The sequence below is a fragment of the Petaurus breviceps genome, unplaced genomic scaffold, assembly GCF_028583685.1.
Source record: "Petaurus breviceps papuanus isolate PSGF00001 unplaced genomic scaffold, PetGlider_PUasm1.0 90775, whole genome shotgun sequence".
Classification (NCBI taxonomy): Eukaryota; Metazoa; Chordata; class Mammalia; order Diprotodontia; family Petauridae; genus Petaurus; species Petaurus breviceps.
In genome coordinates this window covers 3,404,374-3,421,152 of record NW_027187342.1, presented here as the reverse complement: position 1 = coordinate 3,421,152, position 16,779 = coordinate 3,404,374, and the positions used below count along the sequence as shown (strand labels likewise).

The window sequence follows — 16,779 nt, the reverse complement described above, 5'->3', positions numbered from 1 at the left end:
GTCAGGAGGACCTGAGTTCAAATCCGGACTCAGACACTTGACACATTTACTAGCTGTGTGACCTTGGGCAAGTCACTTAACCCCAATTGCCCTGCCTTCCCCCCTCAAAAAAAAAATTCAGTCTTCCTCACTGAGTTAAGTTCTGTTTCCCTATAAATCACTTTAATTACAAGAAACCCAGGGCAGTTAGGTAGCACAGTGAATAGATCATGGGCCCTGAAGTCAGGAGGACCTGAATTCAAATCTGAACTCAGACACCTTCCACTTACTGGCAGTGTGACCTTGGGCAAGTCACTTAACCCTGACTGCTTCACTTCCCCCCTCTGAAGGAAAAAAAAAAGAAACCTGTTATCTCTATGCCACTAGTTGATCTTCAAGGAAGTCTGGTTTGCTACCCATGTACCACTAACTTATAGGTAGACAAAACAATCAACAAGATGGAAGGAGGAGTGGTTGCTGGTTTACATACCTGATTTCCAGACAATCATACTGTCTGTCCCCTACTTCTATAATGCTTCAGACTTTGTAACCTATCATATTGTTTCCCTCATCTATCATGCTGTCTTCTGGTTTTTGGATGCTGCTCCTTTCATCCATAAAAATTATCTGTTAGCCCTCTTTCAGGGTCTTTTGGCTTGCTGAAGAACCAAAGACCCCTTTTATTGGTTGGTGACTGCTAGCCTTATCAATAAATTGAACTTTGCTCAGAACTTTGTGCCTCAGTTTACCTTAATTTCAATCCCAACAGAGACCTGGCTTCAGATTAGAGTTCTGATACCAAGTGTGTGACCATAGGTCTCTCTGACCCATCCCTTTGCTAGGGATGAAAAGAAAAATGAAACAGACCCAGACCTCAAGGAGCTCATATTCTATTAAGGCAGACGACATATACACACATATAGTAATATACAGAATTAATCAGGTCTTTCCTAACTACAACTTAGCACTCTTTCTACTAAGCCAGAGGTCTTCTCACTTATGAGTGGGGAAAAATTCCTAAATGCTATTCCAAAAGCTCTGGAACAACACCATAAAGTCATCTGATGGGGAGCATAGTATGATGGAATGGGTACCAACTAAGATGTGAGCCTGAGACCCAGCTCTACCTTCCACATGGTTTGTGAGCTCAAGAAAGTCATTTAACCTCTACGAGCTTCTGTTTCCTCATTTATAAAGTGAAGCTAAGGAGATGGGCCCTGGCTGCCTCCCCAGGTGGTCGTGAGGATCCAATGGGACAGATAATGGATACACCCACTGAAGCTTTTTAAACCATACTGCCACAAGTGCTAAAAATATCATGGAAATAATTTGTTTTAAATAGGGTGACAAAGAGGAGGCAGATTAAGTTCTGGCTTTTTGTTGGTTTCTTAATAGCTGAGACTTTGCCAATTTGCCACTCTGTCACTCACATGCTGTCTGAGATGAGTCACAACCACGTCCCAGTTTCTTCATCTGTAAAACAGGGTCAGCAAAAAATAAAAAAATAAAAAAAATTTCCATTGAAGTTGTGGGCAACTAGGACCATAAATTTAGAGCTGGAAGGGCCCTCAAAGGTCATCTGGTCTAACCTTCTCATTGTACAGATGAGGAAACTCAGGCACAGAGAGAGGTTCCGTGACTTACCCAAGGGCATACAGGGAACAGAGAGTAGATTCAAAGTACAGAATCACAGAATATTATCTAAACAGATAATCACAGAATATTATCAGCCATCTCATCCAACCCATACCTGAAAAAAAAAAACCTTTTCTATAGTATATTCAACAATAGGTTGTAATAAAAATTATAATTAATAATGTTGATGGTGATGGTGGTGGTGGTGGTAATGATGATGATGATAAGCTTTTATTTAGCACTTTAGTGTTTCCAAGATCTACACATGTTATCTCTTTAGGTCCTCACAACAACTCCGGGAGTTGTTTTTATTATCCCCAATTTACAGATGAGGAAATGGAGGCCGGGAGAGGTTAAGTGGCCTCCTTAGGAAGGCAGGATTCACTGGCCTCAGCACTGACTAGCTGTGTAACCCTGGGTAAGTCATTTAACCCTGTTTGCCTCAGTTTCCTCATCTGTAAAATGACCTGGATAAAGAAATGGCAAGCCACTCCGGTATCTTTGCCAAGAGAACCCCAAAGGGGTCACAAACAGAATAGGCAACAACAAGATGGTACAATAAACAGTACAATGGATAGAATTGGGGTCAAGAAGATAAGGAGTTCTGAACAATCAATGATGCCCTGATTGGTGGGATTTCTAAAGTGTCAATGCTCATCCTGAAAATTTAACAGTCCCTGGAAGGGTATGACCTGACTCCGGCACACCCCTGGAACAGTAAATTTCTAATATCCTATAATATCCTGCTTTAATATCCTATGATCTTGAGCTTAAAAGAGTAAATTATAAAGGGTACCCTGATTTTTAATGAGAGTCTCATATCAAGCAATATTCTACTCAACAACCTTTCCCAACAGTCATGTGACAACCATCAAACAGGAATTTCACCCAATGCTAGTATCTTTTTAAAATAAATGCAAAATGAAACTTTTGAATGCTAAAAATACACACAAGATTATTTGCAAATTTCAAATTCTATATAAATAATAAAATAATTTTTTAAAAAAGTATATGAAAGTTTGAATATGCTCCACTGTGGTTTGTTTTCCAATGAGTGAGTCATCTTTATTCATTTTACTTTGGCAGATGGCTTCATTTTACATCCCACAAGTAAGAAGAACTTGGGCTTTTTGGTTTGTGGAAATATAGGAGGTCTGACTCACCCTTATACAAAACAGGCTCCACCCATGCATGCATTCATGAAAAGAGGTCTGTGAAAGGGGAAGGCAGGAGAGGGGGAGCACTTATCACAGTCATAATACCTGATGGTTTTACTGTGTTTTCAAATTTATTACAAAGCACATGTTATCTCACTTGATCTTTACAATAATCCTATGATGATGTGGATTTGGAGAAACTTTGGCCTCTAAAAGTTAAGTGACTTGCCTGATGCTGCATGGCTAGCAAAAAAGGATAGCCAGAACAAGAACCCAAGTCTTTTGATTCCAAGTTCCACTCCGCTATCTGACCAACCCAGGAAACTAAGAACCAGGCTGGGCTGCAGGGACCTTGAAATGGTTGTCACTTGTGTTCACCCAGTCTACACTCCAGCTGTGACATCTACGTTCATTGCTTTCATTTTCTTTTACCAATTTTTTTCTAATACATTGTTGATATAGCATTCGCTTTCCAATAAATATTTGTTGTTCAGTTGTGTCAGACTCTTCACAATCCCACAGACCATACTGTCCATAGGGTTTTCTTGGCAAAGACAATAGAGTAGTTTGCCATTTCCTTCTCCACCCAATAAACAACTTCCACATAACACCTTCCCATTAAAAAAAAAAAGCAAAAAATATCTAAAGATTGTACCCAACAGCAAAAATAACTTCCCTCTCAAGAGTTTACTATTTTAAATGAAGAATTGATTTAACCTCAGCTCATTTGAAAGCCAACGTTTCTACCTTCACTTTCTCTACCACCCAGGTCACTGCTTAATCCTTTGCAATCTGACTTCTGTCACCACCGTTCCACATAAATAGCTCCCTCCAAGCTCACCAGCAACATCTGAATCACTAAATTCCATGGTCCCAGCCTTTATGCAACATTGCACTTTGCAGACCACCCTCTCCTGGTTATTCTTTCTCATTTAGCTTCCCTGACACTATTCTCTCCTGACTGTCATCTTCCTCTGTTTCCTCTGTTACTCCTTCCTCTTCTTCCTGTTTCCTCAAGGCTCTTTCCTAGGTCCTTTGCTCTGCTCACTTCGACATCTGCTTTCTTGGCCAGGTCATCCAACTCATCTATCATCACTGTGCTGAGGCTTAGCACCTCTTTGTCTCAAGAGCTGAACTCTCTTCCCAGTTCTCAATGCCAAGGGCTTAAAAGTCGGTCCCATTTCAAGCTCTTAAAACTGACTTCATTTTTTCCCATGAAATCTGTGCTTCTTCTGAACTACCAAACTATCAACAGCACAATCATCCTCCCAAACATCCATAACTGGTTAACTTCACTATTGTTCAGCTCTTAGGCAGTGTGCCAATGTGGATAGCTACTAGTCTTGTAGTCAGAAAGACCTGGGTTCAAATCTCGACTCTGAATGATGCCTCACAGGGTTATTGTAAAGAACTGTCAACTCTGAAGTCTATATGAGCTGCTGTCATTCCCTCTCCTTTGTCCTACACATCAAACCAACCAATCACCAAGGCCCATCAAATTCAATCTCTACAATGTCTCTTATACCCATTACCTCTTTACCAGCTCCATGACACTCTAATTCAGACTCTTATTATTGTTTACCCTCCTTCTCTTTTACCAATATTACTGCAATATTGTCCTAACTCAAGTCCACATGTCCAGCCTACCTTCTTTAATGTATAATACATATGACTGCAAAACTAATTTTCTTGATTCACAAATCCAATCAAGTTACTATACTGTCCAAAAACCTTCTATTACTCCCTATTGCCTATCAAATGGAGTACAAACCATAGGCTGGGTTTGATTTAGAAGAGAACCAAAGTGTGCTAATATGGAAAACTCATGAGAGACAGCTTAATAGTATCCATTATCTATGACCGCCTTAAAGAAGACCTTTGACCAAATTTCTCCAGCTAGATGTACTACAATTCCTCTACTTACCAAGGTTAAAGGCATATGTAAGGGACCACCATTAATGCAAATGGCTGTTCTTCCCAGATTATGTCTATAAGTTTCTAGCCAATTTGTCTTTGTATAATGCTTTAGAGAGCTAACATGATATAATGGGGATGATGGTATAATGCGAGCCAGAAAACCTGCGTTCTAATTCTGACTGCACTGTTTGAGTCCTAGGATGATATAGAGTAAGTCATATGACCTCTGTGACTCCCAATTTCATCTTCTGTAATAGAGGGATAGTAATATATACCCTATCCAATTTCAGTAGACTGATGTATAAATAAATGATGTGTAATGTATGTATTACTTCTTTGTAAACTATAAAGTGTTATGTTCTATAAGGCCTTTTAAAATTCTTCCTCAAGACCAACTCAGATACCATCTCCTCCATGAAACTTTCCTTGCTAACAACTGGTAAAGCCCTTCCCTTTTGTTAGCATACTCAAAGCTCTTTGTTTTGTACTGTTCTAATTGACCTAAATATTTCAATACCTTGATAGATCTGTGATCTCATCAGTTAAGATAAATGCCTTCTCATCCAATAGGATTCTTGTCAATTTCCTTCCATAAATCTTCCACAGAGGATCTATCCAGCACACTAGAAGCCTTCCTAACGCATCTTTCACTACTTTGTGGAAACACCAGCTTCAACAGTCTCTTTAACAGAAACTATACTTTTACTTTATCTTTAAGGGGCACTGGAATATTAGAGTGATAGTTTAACTGTCATTCTATGAGGAATCTATGAAGAGACTTAAGAGCTGAATTATCTTTCTGGAAAGGGTTACCTGTCATGATGAAAGAGAATGAGTGAGGTACAAAGAGAAAAAGGAAGAAAAGAATTTCTTTCCTTAGAGAACTGTTTTAACTTTTATTTTGTGAAGAAACAAGAAACTAATTCTTGAAGAGAATTAATTAGTACTCTGAGAGAAAGGAATAGAAGTGTGTTTCCACAATTTAAAAGTTCAATAGAGATGGCTAGAGACTATTGATAAATGATATAGCCTACAACCTTAATGTTGAGTTAAGCCTAGAAAATGAAGAGAGTTGAGGTGTGTGTGTGTGTGTGTGTGTGTGTGTGTGTGTGTGTGTGTGCAGAAAGGGAGAATAGCAAATACTTATGGGGAAAGTGGTTTCTTTAGTTTATTAAATAATTAGCTAACTTTTTAATTAATGAGAAAGATGTTGCATAAGGAAATGTCAGAACCCCCAAGATGAGAAAAATAGGCTAGTCACAGGAAGACTATGTCCCTATGGGATGATCATTTCATACAGGCTACACATGAGGGTAATTAACTCTAAACCCCACTACATTAGTAAAACACCTGGTCTCTTCTGTGATCCCTTGCTCTGTTTACATTACCAGCCTACCTTCTTTTCAAGTCACACATTTATTTTTTATGTTTTTTACAAGAAAGCATCTGATGTTCATATAAGATTCCTTGCTAGATGAGGCCACAGAGATGAAAATGGTCAAAGATCTTCTAGTTATCATTATCAAGTAAGACATAAAATGGGGAAACACTTCACAAAGCTGTTTGTCACTGTCATGGGAAATGATTTGAGCAATCAGGGGTTCTTAACCTGGGGTCCATGAACTTGTGAGATTTTAAAAATATTTTGATAAGTGTATTTCAGTATAATTGGTTTCTTTTGTAGTCCTATGTATTTTATTTTATGCGTTTAAAACCATTATTTTGAGAAAGGAGCATAGTTTTCACCAGACTGTCAAATGGGTCCATAACACAAAAAAGGTTAAGAACTGCTGCAAATGGTAAGGTCCTACAGATAAGCATATTTGTGAATGCCCTTATGCTAATTTTACTAAGCCCTCAAACATTATGTGGCCTTATTAATGGGATCTATGGCCACTGAAGAAAATTTGTGTCAGTAATCCTCTGAGTTAGTCCAAGTTTGTTTGTATCTTTGGATGAGAACTGAAGACAAACAGAGTCCCAGGATCACATTAAAAATAAGGGACCAGAATGCTTTGCATTTGGGAAACTTGAAAAAAAAAAACCACACACAACTTTTTTTCAGCCATATTTACTAAGGCTTACTAGATCACATCAATGTTTGCCTGCAAAGAGATCCCTCTTTACTTTCTATATCTTTATCTTTAACACAATATATTTCAGTTTTTATAGTTAAAAAAGGGAAAATATTCCTGGGTTGAAAAAAATGAACTTTTTAACATGGAACATAGGTCAATAAAAATAAATAAAAGGAGTAAATATTAAAAACATTGTAGTTTTTTTTTAAAAAAAACACTGACTGAGACACCAATAGCAACTTTATTAAAATAAATTTTACCTATAGAACAAGATAATTTTTGACTGAATTTCCATTCAAACTTTTAAAAATTGCAATTGTATTTTGACAAGTTTCAAATGTTAAATTTTTTTTGAGGGGGGAGGGCAGGGTGATTGGGTTAAGTGATTTGCCCAGGGTCACATGGCTAGTAAGTGTTTTAAGTGTCTGAGGCCACATTTGAACTCAGGTCCTCCTGATTCCAAGGCCAACGCTCTATTCACTGTGCCACCCAGCCGCCCCTAAATGTTAAATTCTTAAGAATAAACAAAACATTTGAGACAGTCTGCAACATTATCAAAAGTCCTAGCTCGCAAAGGAGAATTGAATCCTTATGCTATTTCTGAGGTCCAGAATAATTTTTTTCTTTTTTAAAAAATGATTCTCTATTATGCTGTTGCATGGAATGGAAATTCTGGTGACCTTCTAATGTATATTAGCATTAAGTCTCTTTAGGATGAAGAAAAGTGTAGACAGAAAGAATTCTGATGCCCAGATAAAGTTGAATGTGATAAAACAAGGAAAACATTAGTTGTCCTTGTCTTGAAATATAAATATGTAAGCATGAAGCAGTAACATCCATTGTATAATAAAATATATGCTAAGGTATTACTATTACTAGTAAGGCAGATTTTATCTTCAAAATGAGTTATGATCCTCCAATGTGATTCAAACACAATCATTATTAGACACCCCATCTATCTGAGATACCCTGTATTCTAACCGCAGTTGAACTATTGCTTTCTGTTCAGAAATGCTCCTCAGCAAAAGGTCGTTGATGGTTTGCTTTATTAAATAAGCTGTTATAGTAGCTGATTCTGTAGGACTTAGTTCATTGCTTTTTAAAATGCCAGGAATCCCACACACTTGCCTCAGGCAATTTACTTTCTCCACAAGTACAGAAGCTTTTGTTCAAAATGTCAATTCCTCTATGATGCTTTTCCAGATCTCAGCTGAAAAATCAGAGGAATCATGGAACCTTGCCGTTCAAAGGGAGGGGTGTTTGAAATCATCTGAAGAACCTTCACAAACCCCCAGAAGTGGTCCTCTCTAGCCTCCAAAGGATGGAAGGGAGACAGTGATAGAGATCTCATAGGACAGTATGTTCCACTTTTGAACTCTAATTGTTCCTAAGACCTTACTTGAGTTGAAAGTCAGATAACTTCCACGAACTGCTTCTATGGGGCCTCTAGATTATATGGCTATATGGCCCCCATACGCTCTATGGGGCCAACTAGATTAAAGCTAATCACTCTTCTTAAAAATAACCCTTCAAACATCTGAAATCAGCCATCATATCTCTCCTAAGTTTTCTCTTCTACAATCTAAATAAACTTTCCCATTCTCTCCAGTTGATCAATAAAACATCAAGGTTGGAAGTTCTGTTAACCAAGTTGCCTTTCTTAAAATGTGGTGCCAAGAAATGAAGAAAATAACCCCAGCAACTAGGACATTGATCCACACAGAATGAACTCACAATGGAGCAGAGTTTGGTGGACTGAACAGATTATTTGATTTGTTCTGATCCAGGGCAGAGCACAAGAAGACAAATCACTTTTCAATCTGTACACAATATTTCTGTTAATGATTAACTTTTTTTTAAGGGAACCCCCCCACACACACACTACAATGCTATATTGTAGTTTTTCCTACAATATCACCTTGTATTGATTTCATAGTCCACAAAAAATTCCAGTTCTCTTTTAGATAAATTGCTGTCCACCCACATCTCTTCTCCCAACCTGTTCTTAAAGAGTTGATTTTCTGAAATGAAGTCCAGGACTTTATACTGATCCTTGTTACTTATCAGTTTCTATACTTTTTTCCCCTATACTACGCTGGCTTCTATGATCAGGAATTATGAGATCTAGGCTCAAGTTCCAGATTTATCACTTACTAGTGGTGGGCAAGTCACTCTTTTCCTCATCTACAAAATGGGTACTACCTGCATTACTGGACTTTTGTAAGGAAAGTGCTTTGTAAACTGTAAAATGCCCAAAATGTAGCAATAGTTATAAGCAGTAACAATTATAATTTAATCTATTGCTTTGGCTCATCTAGAATCTTAACATCCATGTTCTGTTATCTAATCTATTAGCCATACCTTTCACTTTTGTGTTTTCTATATATTTGGAAAAGTTGCTATCTATTTCTTTATTCAAATCCTGGATAAAAGTGCCTGACAAAACTGGATCAAATTCGGAGCCCTCTGGCACCTCCCTACAGGATTCTAAAGATCAATTAATCAACACTTTGGGGTTTGATTGTACAGCCACTTCCAAATCCACCTTATAGCATTATTATCCATTATTATCATGAGAGACGGCCAAACACCTTGTTGAACTTTAAGTATAATTTATCTGTAAAATTCTCTCCTTTGGGAACCTTGTCAAAAAAGGAATTGGGGTCAATCTGTCATGACTTGTTAATGAATGCACCATGACTTAAAGTGATGATTGCTTCCCTTTCTAAGTTCTGACAAACCATCCTTTTAATAAGCTATTCTAGAATTTTGCCAAGAATTGGAAAATTTTACTGATTTTAAAGTTTAAAGAAACTATGAGCTTAGTAAAAAAAAAAAAATCAGAACTTTTATCCATCAGCAAGAGTCCTACTGAAATCTCCTCTGATCAGACAACACTGGAGTGTTATATTTGTTCCTGGGCAACACACTTTTGGAAGGCTATTGATAAGATGAGGCATATTAAAAGAGGGCAGTCAGCATATTGGAGAGCCTTGCAACCATTTTATATGAAGACTGGTTGAAGTAACTAGGAAATGTTTAGCCTAGAGAAGAGAAAATTCATCAATCAATCTATGAACATTAATTAAGTGCTTACTATGTCCCAGGTGTGCTTAACTCTTGGGGACGTGGTAGCGATAATCAATTATTTAAAGAACTGTAATGTGAAAAAGAAAGGCAGTCAAATCCTTACACATCTATTAAGCACCTACTATGGCTAGGGAGTATGCTATGCATTGGCAATACAAAGAAAGGCAAAAACACTCCCTTGCTTTCATGGAGCTCACAGTCCAATGGGGAAGTGTATAGGATAAATGAGGAACGGTCTCAGAGGGAAAGCACTAAGATTAAAGAGGAATGGAAAAAGCAAAAAGCTTCTTGCAGAAGGTGGAACTTCAGATTTGACCTGAAGAGAATGGGGGAAAGCCAGGAGGCAGAGAATTCCAGGCATGGGGGACTGCTACTGAAAATGCCCAGAGTCAGAAACGTCTTGTGAGAGGAACAGCAAAGAGGCCAGGGTCACCAGATAAGAGTTTGGAGTGGAGGGGTATAAATTATAAGTCTAGAAAGGTGGGCTAGATCAGGTTATGAAGGGCTTTAAAAACCAGAGATGTTTGTATTTGATCTTGGAAGGAATAAGGACCCAGTGAAGTTACTGCATGGGGAGAGAGGAAGGGACAGTATGTATGACAAGGTCAGATCTCTACTTTAAGAAGCTCACTTTGATGGCTGAGTGGGAGAGGGACTAGAGTAGGGAGAGGCTCAAAGCACAGAGACCAATCATCAGGTATTGCAGAAATCCAAGCATCAGGTAGAAGGGCCTGCACCAGGATGGTAGCAGTATTAGAGGAGAGAAGGGGGCATATAAGAGAGATATTAGGAAGGCAGAAATGACAGAACTGAATCTGAATGATGAAAGAGAATGAGGAGACAAGGACGATAGTAAGGTTATGAGCTTGGGTGATTGAAAAACAATGGTACCCTTGACAGCAATAGGGAAGTTAGGAAGAGGGGAGGGTTTGGAGGAAAGATAACGGATCCAGTTTGGGATATGCTGAGTCGAAGATGTCTACAGGACATCCAGTTCAAGATGTCTAAAAGACAGTTGGAGATGTGAGACTAGAGGGCAGGAAAGAGCTTAGGACTAGACAAACTGATCTGAGAATCACCTGCACAGTTAGACTTCTGCTTGTTTCCAGAGGGCAAAATTAGAAAAAACGAATTTTAGTCTGCAGAGATAGAATTCAGCTCAGGGTGTCTTTTTATTGCCACCTGGGTCACTTTTGCAATTTTAATTCTTCTATGATGATGGCAAGAATATTATAACTAATCAGGTAAAAACATTTTTAAATTAAAAAGCACAGGCAGGCATGCCCCAGGATCTGATGGGTTATACTTGGCTGGCCCATGGCTCTGGGTTAAATACCCAGAAACTAAACTATCTTGAACCTCTTTCATCGTCCTTCTAAAAAATGCCAGAGTCAGAAGTTGCTGAATTGGTTGCTTTTACTTTGGGTCACAGATCTAGAGGTGGAAGAGGTACCATAGCTTATCTATCTAGTTCAGATTCTTCTTTATGGAAGATGGAGCCCAAGAAGGGTAAGTGATTTGTCCAAGGCAGTCAGTAAGCATTAGAAACTGTATTGGAAACCAGGTCCTGGGATTCTAGACCCAAGAGATCAATCAATAAACATTTAATAAGTACTTACAATGTGCTCTGCACTGGAGATTAGGGCAAATTGCCTCAACTAGTCCTTGTTACAAGGTAAAGTTCAGTTGGGGAGAGAGGGGAAAGGATTTATGAAATTAAAAAAGGCATCAATAAAACTTTAAAATATTTTGGAATATCAAAATGAGGAAGTGGGGTTTAGTAGATCAATTGCTGATGTTAAGATCAGAAATACTTGGGTTTGAATATGACCCTTGACATTTGCTAGCTCTGTAACCATGCCCAAGTCACTTTAATTTCTCAGGGCCTCAGCTTCCTCATTTGTAAAAGAAAGGGATTGGACTAGAAGATATTCCAGTTCTAAATTAATGTTTTATAGACACTCCGGATAGTGTGGCCTATGGCACACTAAACTATGAAAGCCACCCTAGATATTAACGACAATTCATGTTACGTGTTTTTATTTCTGCTTTACAAACTTTGGTCTACATGTGCATATACACCCATCGTTCACTTGTGTCTGACTCTCCATGACCCCATTTCGAAGTTTTCTTGGCAAAAATACTGGAGTAGTTTGCCATTTCCCTTTCCAGCTCATTTTTACAGATGAAGAAAACGAGGCAAAAAGGGTTAAGTGACTTGCCCAGGGTCACAGAGTTAGTAAATGTCTGAGGGTAGATTTGAACTCAGGTCTATCTACTGCACCACCTAGCTAGCTGCCCATACAGATACCAAATGTGCCTTAAAATTGCAGGGTAGTGGGGAAGCCTTGGAGGATTCCTGATAAAAGAGCAGAAAGAAAAGATCTGGCTTCCATAATGATCTCGGATCTTTGCCATTTCCTCTTCTTGATGACTTAATATATAAAACTGGGAAATCAAATCAGCTTTGCAAGCAGTGTTGGATTGGGTGGATTTATTCATTTAACCAACATTTGTTCAAGCTCCTACTCTGTAAAGAGGACAAATTATCTCCAAGTGCCCTCTTAGCTTTAAAGTTTTATGAGTCTCTGAGTACAATATAACAAGAACCACTAAAAAGAAAATGGCACCATTTCCCCCACAACACAAGGATCCCTATTTAGTATTTCTACTGTAAATAGTAGAGTTTAGCCTTTGAATTAACAAATCAATTCAGCCCAAAGTCGGAGTTAGGGAGAGGCAGAGGCAGAGTAGAGTTTGGAAAGGCTTTCTTTTGGGTAAGTAAATAGAATTTAAGGAAGATAAAGAGAAAAAGGGTACACCTTGAATCAAGAGAGACTTTGCTACAGCATCACATCCGTGAATCAACTTGTCCTCTGGCAGTATGTGGCCCCCAGCTGCTGCTGGGTCTATTGTAGAAAATCTTGTCCTTTCCACCTCCACATCTCTTTTATCTATCCCCTTCTCTCTGTTCATACAGTCACCAACCCAGTTTAAGACTTCCATCACCTCTCGCTTCAACTGCTGCAATTTCTCCCAACTGGCTTCCCTGCCTCATCCCTCCCTATTCCAATCTTCCATAGAGCCACCAAAGTATTTTTCCTGAAGTACAACACACACACATACACACAATGTATGTGCACATATGTATGTGTGTGTATATACATATATATGTAAAATTATTCTATTTATCAGTTCTTTTTCTGGATGCAGATAGCATCTTTCTTCATATGTCCTTTATAACAGTTATTTTGGGTATTTATAATAGTCAAAATAATTTATTCAAAGTTGTTCTTAAAACAATATTGCAGTTACTGTATACAATGCTGTCTTGGTTCTGCTGGTTTCACTCTTCATTATTTTGTGCAAGTCTTTCCATGTTTTTCTAAAATCACTGAGTTCATCATTTCTTACAGGACAGTAGTATTCTATTACATTCATATACCACAACTTTGTTCAGCTATTCCCCAACTGATGGACGTCCCTGCAATTTCCAGTTTTTCACCACCACAAAGAGAGCTGCTATAAATATTTTAGAATATGAGGTTTTTCCCTTTTTCCCTAATAATCTTTGGAAATAGACCTAGAAGTGATATTGCTATGTACTGATAAAACCATTCTGGAAAACAATCCAGAATTATGTAAAGAAACTAAAACTTTCATATAGATACCCAAGGCCTATACATTTGTAAATGTTAGGAACACCAAGAGTCCAGACCAAATGTTGCGTTATTATGACCGAGCTTAGCCATAAAGAAGAGAAGTCACCTCCCCCTAGTCCTTGCCTATGTAGGAGGCCATGGGTGTGGAATATTGCATATAATATTGGAGCAAAAACATGGAGACAGAAAACCAGAGGAAAACCAGGCATGGAGAGTTAAAGACCCACCTCACAGGTCTTTCTTGCCTCTAGTCATTTTTCTGCTTTTCCCTGCTCTACTCTGAGTTTAACAAAGAGCCCACAGTCCTATGTAGCTACATTTGTATTTAAAGAATGTTTTCCTTTGGAAAAGGAAATATACTGTCAATATTTGTGTGTCCCTATCCTCACAACTCCGAATGCTATAAAAACAGTTCTAACCACTTTTCAAAGAAGGATGGAAGACTCTACCCTAGGTAACCTACAGTTCACTTCCTAACAAGGGCTAGGTGTCTGGGAATATAGCCGATCTATCCCTGTAAACTTCTCCCTGAGTTAGCCCTGTTTATTTCAGCCTCCATTTTTACAACATGGTGGTTTATGTCAGCAAAGCTAATTTCTAATTAGGCCTCCATTTTTGCCACCCCTCTCCTTCCTTCCCCATCTTACTAGGGAATTGTGTGAAGTCAAATATTCCCAACAAGGTTCAGGGAGCTCCCTCCCTCCTCAGTACTAAACAAGACCTGAAATACTCAAACACAAACTTAATATTGCTGCCCCTCACAATATATACAGTATACAATAACTACCACAATGTAAATGGAACACACAAATACACACACACACACACACACGAGAGCAAATAATGAAATTATAAAGATAAAGCAAGATTCAAATGAAAAGCAAGGAGAAGACACCCCCAATTACTCCCTTGCGGAGGTAGGAGGGCCACAGGTGTTATACATTGCACATATTTTCAGACTTTTTCAATGTCTTGATCAAGTGTGCTGACATTATTTTTCCCCTCTAAAAAAGTACTATGTGTACTATGGGATGGGATGGCTTTCTGGGAGGGAGAGGAAGGGAGGATACATGGGATGCTATGGTGATGTAAGAAACAGTACATAGCAATAAAAACTTATTAAAGTTTAAAAAATAAAATAACAACAAAAATCCCCACAGCTTCTCTCCTCTCACTAGCACTACCTCTCTTCTATCATACATCTTTCAGGCAGTTTCATAGCTGGAGGACTCATTCATCCAACTTCCTCATTTTACAGAGAAAAATAGAGGCTACATAGTCAAATGACTTGCCCAAAGTTATAAAATGATATATCTAGAGAGCCTTAGGGATTATCTAGTCCAATTTCCTGGTTTTACAGATAAGAAAATTAAAGCCTAAAAAGGAAAAGTAACACATCCAAGGTCACACTTAGTAAATGGCAAAATTAGAATTTGAGCCTAAATTCTCTGACTCTAAATCCTAGTAGAATATAATCCTTAAGGGCAGAGACTGTTTTTTGACATATCTCCTAACATAGTACCTTCCACATGCTTGCTGGGTTGGAATCTTCCCATCAGACCCCAATACTTCTTCAATCAGTTGGTGGTCAACAGGACCACTCCTTCCAAAGAAGGAACCCTGGCCATAATTCAGTGCTGCTTCCCATATACCAGCTCCCCCTTTGGTGGCTTTTATTCTACTTTAAGTTTCCTCCTGATGTTTACTTTAGTCTGATATCATTGATAAAAAATGTAGAGCATGGGAGGATAGGGAGGGTTTATAGTGTGCTTTGTCCCATAGCTTCTCTGCTGCTAGGAATGAGATTGGGTGGGAGGAGGAGATTAGAGAAGGTATAGCTTGCCAGCCTACCTAGACTGAAACTACTCTGGATGATGGAAACATGGAAGAGCTGGAAAATGGGGAAAAAAATCCAAGTTTCGGTTAATAAATTATTCTGACATTTAAAAGTAGAACCAGAATGGTAGCCAAAAGCTGCTGCCACATCTAGAAGGGTTTAAGGATTAGGCCAAACAAGTCTACCAGGAAAACAAAGGAAAGGGAGGGCATAAGCAAATGAATGTGTTCTAAGCCCTGACTTTGGGGGTGCTCCCTTTCATTTCCCACCATGAAAGCCTAAAAGGGGTGGTGGGTGGGTGGGTGTGTTTTGGAAAGGTATGAAAAACTCAGTTCTTTGACTTTCTCATCCCTTCAGATTCTCGAAGAAGAAAACCATCCTAAGCCAAAGGCATGTGAGAAGAAAATAAAAGGGAAAGTCATCGGCCTGTGTTCTATTAGCCTAGGCTCTGCTGCCCTTCCTGAAACTAAGTGAGGAAACGTACGTCCGTTCTCTAACAACAACATTTTTATAGCCCTTCAAAGTTTACACACTTTCCTCACAGCAACCAAGTGGGATGGAAAATTAGCTGCCAATCAGAGGGCTAGGATTTCGACAAAGGGCTCCTGACTTTGAGAGCACGCTTAACACCCACACCCTAGGGAACTTCCACCAACCAAGTCTAAAAACATGGGAAGTTCCTGGATTATGCAAGGCGCAATGCCAGTCTCTTTGGCACCAGGGCGCACCCACTACCCAGATCCCTGCTCGGTGTCCCCCAAAGGCTTGCTGCCGGCTTCAAATCCCAGGGCAAGCAGCAGGGCACCTCGCCTGCCTGGAGGCTCCCCCTTCTGCCAGCTCCACCCATTCTACGGGGAAGCACCCCAGGCCCGGCTCCAAAGAGCCCTGCAAACCGGGCCAAGCGCTCGAGAGAAGCCTCCCAGCCCCAGATTAAGAAGGGACGGGGGGGGCGGGGCCTTTTGCTGAGAGTGCGCAGCCCTCCGTCGGGGTCCCCAGTTCCCTTATTCCCCAGCCGGGAGGCTCTGCCCGGCCCCTGGGTGAGCGAGGAGCCCTCCCCGAGAGCACACGGACGGATCCCCGAAGCCAAGTCCCCAAATGGGGCTGTGGAAGCCTCCCGAGAGGTGTTCAAGGAACAGAACACCGGCCGGCGGCACAGTCACCCCGGGGCCACTCCCTGATAGTCCTGCCTGCAGCCCGGGAGAGCTGCCCACGAGGGGCTTCCTTACCGCAGCGGGCGGCGCACCAGTCTGCCCTTCCAGAGCTCAGACCCACTCTGTGGTCTGGCCAGCTGTTCATATATAGACTGTACTGGGCAGGGCCAGGCTGGGCTGGGCTGGTCCGCCCTGCTATGGGGTGGAGACAGTGCCGGTTCCAAGCTGTTCCTCCCTCCTAAACCGCCCCCCCCCCCCCCCCCCCCCCCCCCC

The 16,779-nt window shown here is 39.9% G+C and overlaps 1 protein-coding gene across 2 annotated transcripts in view; it reads right to left on the bottom strand.

Moving 5' to 3' along the window:
- Positions 1-16,779, bottom strand: part of ANXA4 (annexin A4) — a 63,333-nt gene that overhangs the window by 46,021 nt on the left and 533 nt on the right. The window contains exon 1 of one of the 2 annotated variants that reach the window (XM_069068904.1): positions 16,582-16,722. The exons of the other annotated variant lie outside the window; for it this stretch is intronic. The gene's annotated coding sequence lies outside the window, so the exon portion shown is untranslated. Of the gene's footprint in view, positions 1-16,581; positions 16,723-16,779 lie in introns of those variants that run through there. 2 annotated transcript variants of the gene reach the window in all.